A 13,893-nucleotide genomic window follows, 5' to 3' on the forward strand; every position below is an offset into this window, starting at 1 on the left:
CGCCTCCAAATGACCCAGATTTTTGACCTCATAGATTCCCACATTGGGATATCGGGCTGCATGGTCAACCCTAAGTTTGATAGCAAATTATTTACTTGTACTAAAACCACTCCCACCTCGTGGTGGTCATAAAGACCAAGGAGCACCCCTGTGAAAGTGATGTCCTCATTCTTTAGCAATTGGACCTTCTACCATGCCATAGGTCGCTCAGTTCAGCTGCTCATTTGAGTCAAAGCGATTTTCTTTTATTTAATTTATACATTGTGATGTCTAAGGAGTCAGGTGGTCGTGTGCTTGCCTCTCAGCTTTCTGGTGCAGTGTTTGGTCCTTCGCAGGGTCTTGTCTGACAAACGCTGCCATCTTCGCCTGGGCGGATTTTCCATAAAACAGAATCCTGGAGGCATTTTTTGTGGAAAAGTTGGCAAACACTTTTATCAACATAATTTGAGTCTGCTTATAAATCCATTTCTGGCATCTGGCAGACTCAATTTACAAAAAAAATCTGTATTTTTTTGCTCCAGCAACTCCTTGGGCGTTGTAACCATCAGTGAATAGACCAATGGTATGTGTAACCACCTGTCATGATCTCGCCAACATCCGGTCTTCGAACCTCAAAGAATGCTGCAAAACCAATGTTCAAACGCTGGAGCTCAGAAGATAAGACAGGTGTTCATCCTCTTTTAGTGATCGGACATTTCAAGCACCCACCCGAAGGGGCTGCCTAATGTTAACCCAAGGAGACCGCCGCCGTCAGCACCACTCCTCCGCACACCACTGCAATATAACCCAGGAAGTTTACGCCATGCTTTTCCTCCTATCATCAAGGAATGGGGGTCCCAAAGGCTTTGCCCCAATCCCATCATTCAGTGAGTTGCCCTGCAAAAGGCAACAGCACGGATGGTTCTCCCATGGAGTGGGTTTTCAGTTTTCTTTGCATTTTGTGGGTTTTGCAGAATGAAGTGTTTTACGGAACAAATCCTTCCACCAACCTCCTAAAAAGGGTAACCCAAATGCAGGAGGATGTCCGCAGACACAGTTGGGCACTACATATGGATGGCCGTTGGCTCACAAGGAGCTCCTCCACCCTTTGACAAGTTTTGTTTGTAATCCTGTTGGGTGTCCATATTCATACAAGAAGGAATGGAAAAGACGAACTAAAACACAGGACTAATGAGACGATAAGTATAATATAACCAAATGGATGGGATGGTGAAAGGCAACATAGGTGCAATACCCCTGGGTGCTCACCTGGTAGCAGCTGGATAAGATAACCAGGGAACCACTGGTCAGCATGTATGGCCCATAAAATATGTAATGGAGAAGAAAGTAAATTCCTATGAATTTAATTTTTAATGCTATGAACAAACTTTGGCACATCATGGGTGATGAAGGTTGTGGTCAAGTTTCATCAAAATTGTGTGTGTAGTTTCAGAGAAGAAAGAAAATACATATTTTGAGGGGCAACTCCCCTTACACATCCTTCGACCCCGATATTTCTAATGTCATGAACAAACTTTGGTACATCATGGGTGATGAAGGTTGTGGTCAAGTTTCATTAAAATTGTGTGTGTAGTTTCAGAGAAGAAAGAAAATAGATATTTTGAGGGGCAACCCCCCTTACACATCCTTCGACCCCGGTATTTCTAATGTCATGAACAAACTTTGGTACATCATGGGTGATGAAGGTTGTGGTGAAGTTTCATCGGAATTGTTTTTGTAGTTTCTGACAAGAAAGCAAATCCCTCTTTGGGGGGCAACCCCCTCGTAACCTCCCTCTATAGACTCTCAGATCCCGAGTTTTTTCAATGCCGTGAACAATGTTTGGTACACCATGGGCGATGAATGTTGTCGCCCAGTTTTATCAGCATTGTATGTGTCTTTTCTGAGAAGAAAGCAAATATCTCTTTTGGGGGTCAACCCTCTCGTAAACTCCCTCTGTCGACCCCCCTCAGACCCCGGTTTTTCTAATGCCGTGAACAAACTTTGGTACGTCATGGGTGATGAAGATTGTGGTCAAGTTTCATCATAATTGCATGTGTAGTTTCTGAAAAGAAAACAAATACCAATTTTGGGGGGCAACCGCAATAAACCCCCTTAGGGCAAGATTTTTTTTAATGCCATGAACAAACTTTGCTACATATACGGTGATGAACGTTTTGGTAAAGTTTCATCGAAATTGTATGTGTAGTTTCAGAGACGAAGTTGAAAGTATTTGCGGATGGACAGACTGACGGACGGACGACGTGCTATCCTATAAGCTTCCTGGAAGTACGTTCCAGGTGAGCTAAAAATGTGCAGGACAAACACAATAATTCTAGCAAGCAGCTTGTTTCCATTTTTTTGTCCATGACCTGTACATGCATGCATAGGCATGTAAAATAAAACAACTAAAAACGTGGGCACTGGCTTTCTGGATGTATGCTGAATGACAACTGTACCACTTAACCAACAACAACACAAACAACAATGACAAAATACAGATTTTTGCTTAAAAACATATTAAATCAACTAATGGGTAATGGCAAAAAAACAAACATCGATGGCAAAAATCTCTTTTCCCAGTGGAGCTGCATTGATGGCAAAGGAGAAATTGAGACCACAGATGGCAGCAAGGACACCAGCACATTGAATGAGATAGATGCATAAAGTCGACTCCTGAGCTGCTAAAGCTTAGCATCTTGTAATATAGATGCGAAACAGAAAGTAAAAGTTATTTCCAATAACATCACAAGACAAAGAGCAATCAGAGATTGCAGACCCTCACCAGGACTTCTTTTGAGTGGTGTATTTTTTTATATATAGGTGTTTGGGTAATATGACTGCCAAACCATGTGACCTATGATATCATGTGTGTGAACCTTTTGTTCCTCATGGACAGGCGGTCATATGTATAAAGTTCGCGTCGATCTGTTCAGCCACTTCAGAGAAGAAGGTTTTTCGAAGGTTGTTTTTTTTTTCAATATGCTGCCCAATCACGTGACCAATGACGTAATGAATTTTATTTTCTGTGGACTATTTTATCCCGAGATGACCCTCAAAATTTTTCATACTCATTGGATGTAGTGTTCTACATATGCAATTATGATGTCATAACGAGGGCACCTATGACCTCATAAAAAAAATCAAACTCATTCCATATGAGGAGTTCTTGCTATGTGCCAAGTTTCAATTTCTTCCTTGGGTGCGATTTTCAGAGATACCGAGGTCCAGAGTTTTTCCGTTTTTCCAATATGGCTGCCAGACCACGTGACCTACGACATTATAATTATTAGAACATTCTACAGGAGTAGTTGCACCAATGGTGAAAAATTCGTTTCAATCCGACAAGCGATTGCGGAGAAAAACACTAAAGTTCTGTGCGGACAAACAAACAGAGACAGACAAACAGACAGACAGACAGACAAACAAACGGAACCAAATGCAATACATTCTCCTTTGGCGAGGCGAACAAGCGCAGATTCAAAATGTCATGGAATGTGGCACTACTCTGTGGGTAGGGCTACTGCTTCTTATCTTACCCATCTTGAGGCCCTGGAATACAGTGGCTGGCAAAAAGTATTCACTCCCCTCCAAAGTTTTCACATTTTGATGCCACCTGAGCTTATTACCTCTGCCTTCGAAGGTGGAAGGAGGTTATGTTTTCACCTGTCTGTCTGTTTATTAATTGCCGGAATCCTTCGGATTTTGGCAATTATGTTGGTCGGTTGTGTGTGTGTGTCATTCTGTGTGTCTGTCTGTCTGTTGGGTCACCGAAATAGGTGACCCTTATTGTCAGTAATTCTGTCTGTTTGTTTGGATGTTTGTTTGGATGTTTGTTCGTTTGTCATCAGTTTGTAAACGTGGGCGGATTTTGACCAAACTCGAGTGGTAGGTACATCTTATGACCTAGTGCTTTGGAAATTGTGATGGTTGCTAGGGACGCTTTGGTTCCCTAGCAACACCCGAAAAACCTTCAAAATCGGTACCGTTCACACGAAATCAATTCCGAAAGCCATTATCCCACGTAGGGTTATGAAATTTGACACGAATGATCTACAGGTGATGCGCTATCAAATGCATTCCGGTTTCTGTGATAAATGGAATACTTTACCCACAGTGCCCCCTACAATTCCGGTATGCGCGAAAATTGGCGAAAATTGAAGGCCCCCGAGCGACCAGGTGAGTGCATCGATACGAATGAAACTTTGCAGGTTCATGGTACTCAATGAGTCCTACAACTTTGCCTCAGGACATATTGACCGATTTCGCTTAGGTCAGGGGTCAAAGGTCAATTAGTGCAAAAATCGATAATATGCGAGAGCTGGAGGTGCTTTCGTGCAAAATGCTAATCCTCCTAGGGTTATGGTCGGATGGTCATGAAAATTCACACTAATTGTCTGGAATACATTGTGCACAAACGATCGCGCCGGATTTTCGATTTAGATCTTTGTTCACGCACAGCACCCCCTCGAACTTTGGGGATTTCCGATTTCAAACTGTATTTTTGGTACTTTTCATTCAAATGGATACCGAGTGGTTATCAGTCGATGGAATTGGACGAGATTTGATATGCATAATCTTAAGGTGATTCGCTATCCAATATGTGACATCCATTTTGCTCTATATCTTATAGTTTCCATGCTCGGCGACCCATCGCTGCCTACTGGCTTGTCTGTTTGTTTGTGTGTTTGTTTACCCTGTAGCAGCCACATCATTTCAGTGATCATGACCAAACTGGGTACAGACGTCAGCTATGGTCCAACTTAGACACTTGTCGTTTTTAGTGAATCTTGGTCAAAGGTCAAGGTCAACGTCACCGAAAAACCGAAACTCTTAGTTTAGCAATAACATCCGCAAAAATGGTTGTATCGACTTCAAACCAAATCCAAAATGTGCATCTTCCAATACTGCATCTAACCATATGTCTCATTGGTGTGTCACACCAGCACCCTTCTTAGCGGTCGGGGGTCGAATGTCAGGGGGGTCTGGTCAAAAATTTCAAATTGCGATAAAAACGCCATTTCAAGTCCGATTGACTTCCAAGTTATGATCATGACCAAACTAAGTGCTATAACTCATTAAACAGTAGCACTATCGACTTATAAGAACCAAATTGATTTCCAGGTTTTTGATTTTTTCAGAGATCATGGAGATATGACAAAGTTATTCCAGCAATTCCTTGCTCAACGAGCAATTCCATTTGTTTGTTTGTGTGCAGGATATCTCAAAAAGTTGTGGACGGATTCGGATGAAATTTGTTGGACAGATTGGGTGTGTGACAATGACGAACAAGTAGATTTTGGTGAAGATCTGGATCCGGACACGAGAATTATTTAATTCTAAATGTGATTTTTCACCATTGAGAGATCGGGCCCACCCAAAACGATATATAGTATGCTATTTCAAAAATGTATTGGCCTGATATGTTCTCTTGGATCAGGCATTGCGTGGCGGAGGTATGCGCTCTACCAAGTGCCCTTCTAGTTTACTTGTACTTTCAAATCAAGCTTTATGTAGTGTTCCAAAACTACTCCAAAGTGAAATAGCTAAAAACTGCAGATTAAATGTAAATAAATTAGATTAACAGAGAAAATCGGATGATTCTCAGTTACATAAGTATTCAACCCGTTTGCCTAATTAACTCCAAATCACTTAAGGAGCCAATTGTTTGTTTGAAAGGTTACAAAATAAATGTAAGTGTAATAGGTTTCACCTGGATGTAATCAGTGGTTTAACTAAAAATTAAGCTCCCCCAATTATCTAAGGAGTTTGAAGGTACAACTCACTTGGGCAACCAATAAGGTAAACCTGAAGACCAGGGAGCTTTCCAAAGAAGCCAGATAGAAAGTGGTTCTGGAAGCACCATTCAGAAGAGGATTATAAGAAGATTTCAGTCACACATTACCCCTTTGAGTACAGTGAAATCCATCATTAGGAGTGGAAGACGTATCGTACCTCACAGACTCCACCCAGATGAGGTCATCCATCCAAACTCAGCAGCCAGGCAAGCAGGAAACCCATTCGGGATGTCACTGTAAATCCAACATTGGGCTTTGAAAGATCTACAAGGCTCTATGTCTGAGATTGGGGGGGGGTGGGGGGAAGTGTGAGGGGAGGGGGATCAGTGTTCATCAATCAACAACATCCCGTTCCCTTCACAAAGCTGGCTTCCATGTACATCCATCCATCCATCCATCCATCCATTGGGACCATACTCTGTGCAGAGCGTTGGTGCTGCCTAAACAGTCTCCTTGGCTATTAGGTACAATCCTGGATGGGTCACCACTCTGACACAGGGTACCAGCAAGCTGGCATTCATTTTGCCAACCTCAGAAGGATGGCAGGCAGAGTCAACCCCACCTGGTATTAATTCAACAGCCAAGGGGGATTTGAACTTAGGATCCGAGGATCCCAAGCCCACCACCCTCACCATTAAGCCAACACCAGGCATACTTGAACCAAGTTTGATTTAAATCCCTTCAGCTGTTTTCAAATATCTCATTTTTACCTGACATGACCTTTGACATTTGAACTCTTGACCCATCATCGAACCAATTCATATATGCGTCATGATACATACTTGTTTTACGAGGAACCCTTCAGCAAGTTTAATGAGTAAGCTTTACCAAGTTTAACGAGGAACCCTTCAGCCGTTCTCAAGTTATCTCAGGAAAAAAAAACCTATCACGGACCTTCCATGTACAGGTGGAAAGAAAGAAGCCATTACTGAAAAAGACGCATCTAAAAGCTCATATGGAGTTTGCGAAAAAGCATCTTAATGATACTGCTGGCATGTGGAGAAAAGTTTTGTGATCAGACGAGACAAAAATTTAACTTTATGGTCGAAATTCAAAGCGTTGTGTCTGGTGCAAGTCTAACACAGCACATCATCCCTACTGTCAAACATGGTGGTGGCAGCATCATGCCATGGGGCTGCCTTTCATCAGCATGGCCTGGCAAGCTTATCAGGACAGAAGTGACAATGGATGTTGTAAAGCACAGGAGAATCCTTCATGAAAACCTGTTTGAGTCAGCCATGAATCTGAAACTGGGTGGGAGATCTACATTTCACAATTCGCAGGACAGTGACCTAAAGCACAAAGATTCACATTTCAGCAGGACAATGTTCCGAAGCACAAAGATAAAGACACCCTGGAGTGGCTGAATAAGAAGAAAACAAGCCGGTAGGCGACATGGCTGCTCGCACTAGATGGAAAGCTGGCCGAGGCGACTAGCCGATATTCATGTACATGCTATCAATCAATTTAGCACAATAAATATGATTATCACAGCCCTCTTAGTTTGCGCCCAGAAACTCGCCTTGTGAAATTTCAGGCATGTTTCCAAAGAGACTCTAACAAATGGCAGCCCTGGTAATTCCATTTATCTATTTGCGAAAGATTTTATTTTTTTATATGATGCTGTAAGACATTGTCCTTGGGCACAAAAAAAAACAGATCCCTTGGAGGTCCAGTTTCGGAGGTATTGATTTTTTTGTACAGTCCACAATAAGTGTACGATGTACGATAAAGTATTTTAGCTGTTGCTAAAGCATGAGTCACATTTGCTCTACGGCTCGGATACGGCGGCCGTAACCCCCCCCCCCCTGAATTGACAGAAACGTGTGGCGGCCGCAGAGTTTCTGAGGTGGCCTCAGGGTGGCCCTACGCCGTTTGGCTATCTTTTACAGGCCGTAGGGGTCTCCGTGGAATTAAAGCGCGGAGTTATAACTTTTTTCATTTCTTGGTTGGCCGTAGCAATTCGACAAGCCGTAGCCATGACGTAGATGTGTTCCACGTCGACCGTACGTAAGGCGTACGGTGGGCTTGCGTTATTTGTGCATTTTCCGTAGGCTCTTATCAATGAAAAATGAATTTTGCCAACCCCCAAAAATTACAGCGGCCACACTATTTCCACGTTTGCCTTAGAGCCCCCCTGCGGTCGCCTTGCGGGCACCTTGAGGCTACCTTGTGTCTGCCTTGAAAATTCTATGGCCGCCACAGGGACGCCCTAAGGTCACCGTGCGACATCAAATCAAAGACCGTACGGCACCCCCCACGTTTTTGGTCTCCACAATTTCTAAATAACCCGTGCGGCTCCCCGAAAAATAAAAACATATGTGACTGCTACATTGTGTGACCGTGGAAATACTGCGGCTGCCCTATAATTGCTAGTGACCATAGATTTTGTAGACCCTACGGCCGCCGAGCCAAATGTGACTGAAGCATAAGCAACGGAGGTGTGCATAGCAACCATTCATTTTTATGTACATGCTAGCCACATTGTACACATTTCACCCAAGTTTCATCAAAATCAGACTCTTTCTCTTAGAGATATTCGCAATTAACCATTTCTGAAATGTTCGACATGTACTCGCCAAAAACCTATCTCCTCCTACAAATATTTTTTGTTAGGGCTGCAAATTGGCATGAAGGGAGCTAGATAGATTGCGCACAGAACTCTAAGCTTCGATTTTTCGAATTTTTTTTCGATTTTTTGACCACTTTAAAGGGCCGTTGCTGGGGCCCAGGGTCCCATATTCGAAAGCACACGATTCCCAGAAATATTGGTCCTACCTACCAAATTTCATTGGAATCGGTTGAGTGGTTTAGCCCCTCAGCTTGACCAAAGTTTCGCGGACAGACAGACAGATGGAAATGTCCAGAATAAGGGTGCTCTAAGAACAGCCAATAAATGTTCTTGAGTGGCCCAGTCGAAGTCCTGAGTTGAACCAAATTGAACATAATTATAGTGAGACGTGAAGATTGCAGTCCATCGACAATCACCTCCAAACTTGGCAGAAGTAGAGCAATTTTCCTTTGAAGAATGGGCAAATATTTCACCATCTCACTGTGCAAAGCTAGAGGAGACCTATCTCAACAGACTCGTGGCAGTAATTGCTGCAAAAGGTGATTCCATCAAGTTCTGATCCGAAGGGGTGAAATACTTTCGCAACCAGTGAATTGTGATTTGTACATATTTTTTGCAGGTATTCCTGACATGTAACCTCCTTCAACTATAACAATCTTTTGTTTGATCTCTTCAGTTATGAATAAAAGTGTTCATTTGGAAAAATTGTTTCCACATAATTCGTAATTCATCTAAATGTGCCATTATTGGTCGGGGTGGGGGAGAATACTTTTGCATGCCACTGTATAAAGCCATCTCATTGGAATCTCATGTCAGGAAGTTGAGTCTTAGGGTCTGCTTCAAACTCATGGTGAGGAGGTTGGTGGCCTTATTGTTTTTTTTGTTTTTTTTTTTACGAGCACTTTTGTGGTCTTGCTCCTGTTGCCATCTCACCTCTCTGCCCATCTGCTGCTGCGGCTTTGTTCTACCGAATATGTGTTCTACCGAAAGCTTTTCCAAGACAAAGCTTAATACTCACCTCAATTCCTCCACCTCCCTCCCCTTCTCTTTTGCCTGTGGGACTGCATTCCTGAGTCTATAATGTTGAGCTCATCGTTCCAGAATTTAATGTTTTATGCCTGCCTCAACCTCATCGTCTCTCCCATCTCTACCTAGTACTCTCTACTACAGTCAGTGAGGCCCTGTTTCAACCCTCCAGCTCTGAGTCTGTGTTGTGATGCATCCTGTATGTTTTGGTCCTACTGTTTTCCCTTTACCAAATTTTGCGTCTGTTCACCCTTTCCTCTCCTATTGTTTTGTTCTTCCATGGTTTTGATAACTGCATAAAATAATTAAACATTTATTTCCTTGGAGGGAGAAGTTCCCAGAAAGTGATTCTTGCTTTTTTTTTCACATCTACATTTAGGAGTCCCTGCAACAAAATGATTAAGAAGCCATTTTCTTTATACTGACCCCATTCATAAATCAATTTTTATATTAACAAGAAACAACTGCTCCTGAGGGGAGTGGGAATGGGAAAAAAAAGGGGGGGGTGGTGAGTCATGTTATTATCCATACTATTTTTGCCACTTATTATTACTATTATTGTTTATATCATTATTATGCTATAATCATTATTGATGTTGTTATTACTTTTGTTATTGGAAGCGGCCTTGGAAAAACTGCACGATAATGTGGAATGACGCTTAAGCTGCTATATATACACCTGAACATGCCATTTTTCCAAGGTGGAAAAACACAATATGACATGGGAATTCTTCTGGATTTTTTGCAGTCATGTCGAAAGCAACATAGGTTAAGTGACTGTGAAAACAAGGCGAAGGTCTCCTGCTCGCGATACAATTCATGTCTCTGAAACATCACTCATAATACCCTCTCCCACCACCACCAGGAGTGGTGCTACATGGTATACATTTACGTCTAGAATTTGCGTTGGCCCCACCTTAGGAGCCATGGGTGGGTGGAATGCCTGGTGTTGGCTTAATGGTTAAAGGTCCCATGACACCCAAAAGCACTGAAATTGCATATGTACATATATATATATATATATATATATATATATATATATATATATATATATATATATGTCCTATAGGAGTTTTTCATCGTGATTTCAGATCTGACAATGTTTTTTTCACAATACTTGTTCTGTAAAATGTAAAATTAAAAAAACAAACCTCTTCGGGAATGCCCCTAAAAATTCTGCTGAAATTCCCTGAAAGAGGGGAGAACGTAACCCACATGACGTCATCTCCAGAACGACAATAGTGGTCTACGTGATTCTATTGGCTTCCTGTGTGTTTCCACATTTGATTTGTCGACTCAATCGCTTCATTCATTTCTGATTTAAAAAAAATCAAACATTTGGTTTTGAATAATGGATGACATGGACTTTCATTTGTCTGGTAGCGACAGTGAGTGTGAGAGAAATGAAGGATTTTGGTCTGAATCACATGGAGAATTGTCGGATAACGTAGTCACGGGAGGTGAAGTTCAGGCAGCTGGAAATGAAATACGGCCTTACCAGTTCGAGCCCGAAGCAGGACAAGCAGAGGAAAATGGCGATGAAATTCCCGGCGTTCATAATGATCGGGGGGACATCGAAGGAAGACTTGGCAATAACAACTGGTTAGACTAAATCCTATTCGTAATTCAATAATGCAAATTCGACTTGCATACTGCTCGATATCAGAAATATTTTCGTGAGGTGACATGACCAGCGCAGTGCAGCGGACATGATTCTCCGTGGCGAATTAATCACAAGCAAGGCCAGCGCATGTCATCGGCCATATCTCTCCGTGCATAAAACGAAGCAATCTCGCTGTCTGGATACGATGAAAACTTGTGTGCAGAACACACCTTGTGACACAATTGTCGAGAGTAGTCTGATAAATCTGACGTTCTGTTGCATTTTTATTTATTTTATTCCTACTGTCGTCATGTCGCGCCAGTAGAAAACAATGAAGAAAAGAGAATAATAAAAGAAAGCTACAGCACGCCAGATTTATCGGACTAGTCGGATGGACGACGCATTTATCGGACTAGTCTAGACTCTAGAGTTGACAAGTAACTATTCTATTTACTATTCTATTCACTAGTCTACTCTTTCAAGAAAGCTTGAATAAACTAATGCACATGCACCGTACCAAGCGCACACGCACATTTTCAATATGGTGGTGACACTGAGTGCCAAATCATGAAAGACGATGGTAAAATTCAACATTTCGACTTGTTAGAGGAATTAATTGAACAAATAACATCAAGCATCGGAAAGAGTAAGTTTCAAAAACGTGTATTATGCCATTTCCAAACCCGAGTTTGACAAACTTCTTAGCTCGGAAATAGGCATTTCCAACATCCACCTCGGCCTCGGGCACCTACGTAGGAGATACCAGACGTTTGAATGGAGGCATATCTCGGGTAACGTACACATTTAATGTCAAAAGTGATAAAATGAAAACATCTAGCTCTTGATAGATCTCGATCTATATCGATTTTAATTTTCTAGATCTAGACTGAGGATTTGTTTCTCTATTATGCTAAGATGAATCATAACCAAAATTACCTAAAATGTCTAACTTTTAATTAGGTCTTAGACTTAGGCTTAGTCATTAGTGCCAGTGGCATTGCGTGCCATCGTTGTGGTGATAAACAACAATAGCTCTGATCCCACAATACAACCCACACATCTGCGACAGGACCATATCATGATCACATATTCTGCGCCAGTAGCCACGGACGGTAACATGCGCTGGGGCCTGGCCATTTGGGCTACTGGTATGATATCGAACTTCGAAATGACACCCTTATTTTCTTCCGCTTCTCAGCAGCTGTCCTCACACCCCTTTTTTTCTCGGCATGAGGAACGACATTGCTTTTGATGATGGGTACTGCATCAGGTTTCAGCCTCCTCAACTTCTTCAAACTGAACAGCGAATAGAGCCCGTGATCAAAGTCACTGTCTTCGAAGTGGGCGCTGCAAATGACGCTCATGTCGCTGGGGCCTTTCCAGTTTCCCCTCGTCAGCTTCACTTTAGATGTCCATATTCTCCGAAGATTCTCATCTTTTGGGAATACATGAAGGCTTACACCGTCTCTGGTTGTATTGCTGCATCCTGCTACGATACATCTTGCAGGCATTTTCGAAAGTAAGGCTAAAACTGTTAAAAACTTTCGCGAAATAATCACAGGAATTAAGATGATCAGTGAGATAGCAAACTCATGTGCACAATGCATTTGTGCGTACTTTATACGGCGCGCGACATCTAATCAATCCACTCTGTGCGAGTCGCATTCTGGAGATGACGTGAACGGTCACGTGACCTGCGATTCGCTGAAGTCAACTTTTTTGAGGGGCGGGGCATAGCAAGTTGTGAAAAGCACTAGAAATGTTCGAATTTTGTCCTTCCCACTCCCTCCCCTCCTCTCATGCCCCCCTTGATGTGCGTTGTGTGTTAGCTCTCATACGAGCCTCGACAAGGTATACAAAAAATATTGGTCTAATTAGCCCATTTTTTATTTTAAAAAAGAAACATGGGTGATTTCTTCACTAGCAAGGTCAAGTTAATATATAAATAACCAGAAAGTTTTGAGTGTAATGGGACCTTTAAGGTAGTGGGCTTGGGATCCCTGGAACCTGAGTTCAAATCCTACTCGGCTGTTGAATTCATATCAGGTGGGGTTGACTCTGCCTGTCATCCTTCTGATGTCGGCAAAATGATTGCCAGCTTGCTGGTATCCTGTGTCGGAGTGGCGACATGTCCAGGATTGTGACCAATAGCCAAGGAGACTGCTCAGGCTGCACCAATGCTCTGCACAGAGTATGGTCCCAATGGATGGACGGATGGGCAGGTGGAGCGAACCATGTTGCTACAACCTTTGCCTTATGACTCTTAGTTCCCCTGATAAGTTTGGTTGAGATTGGATAAGTAGCAACCGAATGCATCTACCACAGACGTATAGACAGACAGAGATTAAATTGCATATTTTAGTATGATGAATAACTTTGCAGATTCAGTTCATGGGGTTAGGCTTAAAGCAAATGTGATAGCTTCTTAACTACCAGAACCAACATTTAATTGAAATAAATACTCGAATTAAATAAAATATCTGGGGAGAGTGATGATCATGATTCATACGTACACAAAATTCCCATCCCCTATATGCACCATACTGGCTTGTACCCACCCCTTCACAACACTCCATCCTGTCTGTGCATATGTAATATGTGGCCCAAATGAACGTCAATCATTAGTTAGTGTATCAGGCATTGTAATGAATAAATCACCACCAATTCTGAATCAACTTCATCATCTTTCATCTTCTATTGCATTGTTTATAATAATTTGCAAACCGTAGAGCATCTTATGAATAATGATTAGGTGGAGATGAATCACCAAAGAACCGACGGAAATGTAATGCCGATTCACTGAGGGTGAGGAGGGGGGATGTGGTTTTCATGATGAATCAACATTGAATGTGGTACAGTTGTCATACAGTCAACCCATCATAGACAAAATAGACATCGAGTTCGGACAAATTATT

At 42.2% G+C, this 13,893-nt stretch overlaps 1 protein-coding gene across 3 annotated transcripts in view; it reads left to right on the plus strand.

Annotated features, from left to right (window-relative positions):
• Positions 1-13,893, plus strand: part of LOC147026737 (polypeptide N-acetylgalactosaminyltransferase 18-like) — a 350,743-nt gene that overhangs the window by 603 nt on the left and 336,247 nt on the right. The window lies entirely within an intron of this gene.

This window comes from Eptatretus burgeri, chromosome 5 (assembly GCF_056783735.1).
Source record: "Eptatretus burgeri isolate ZD-2024b chromosome 5, Ebu_testis_v1, whole genome shotgun sequence".
NCBI lineage: Eukaryota > Metazoa > Chordata > Myxini > Myxiniformes > Myxinidae > Eptatretus > Eptatretus burgeri.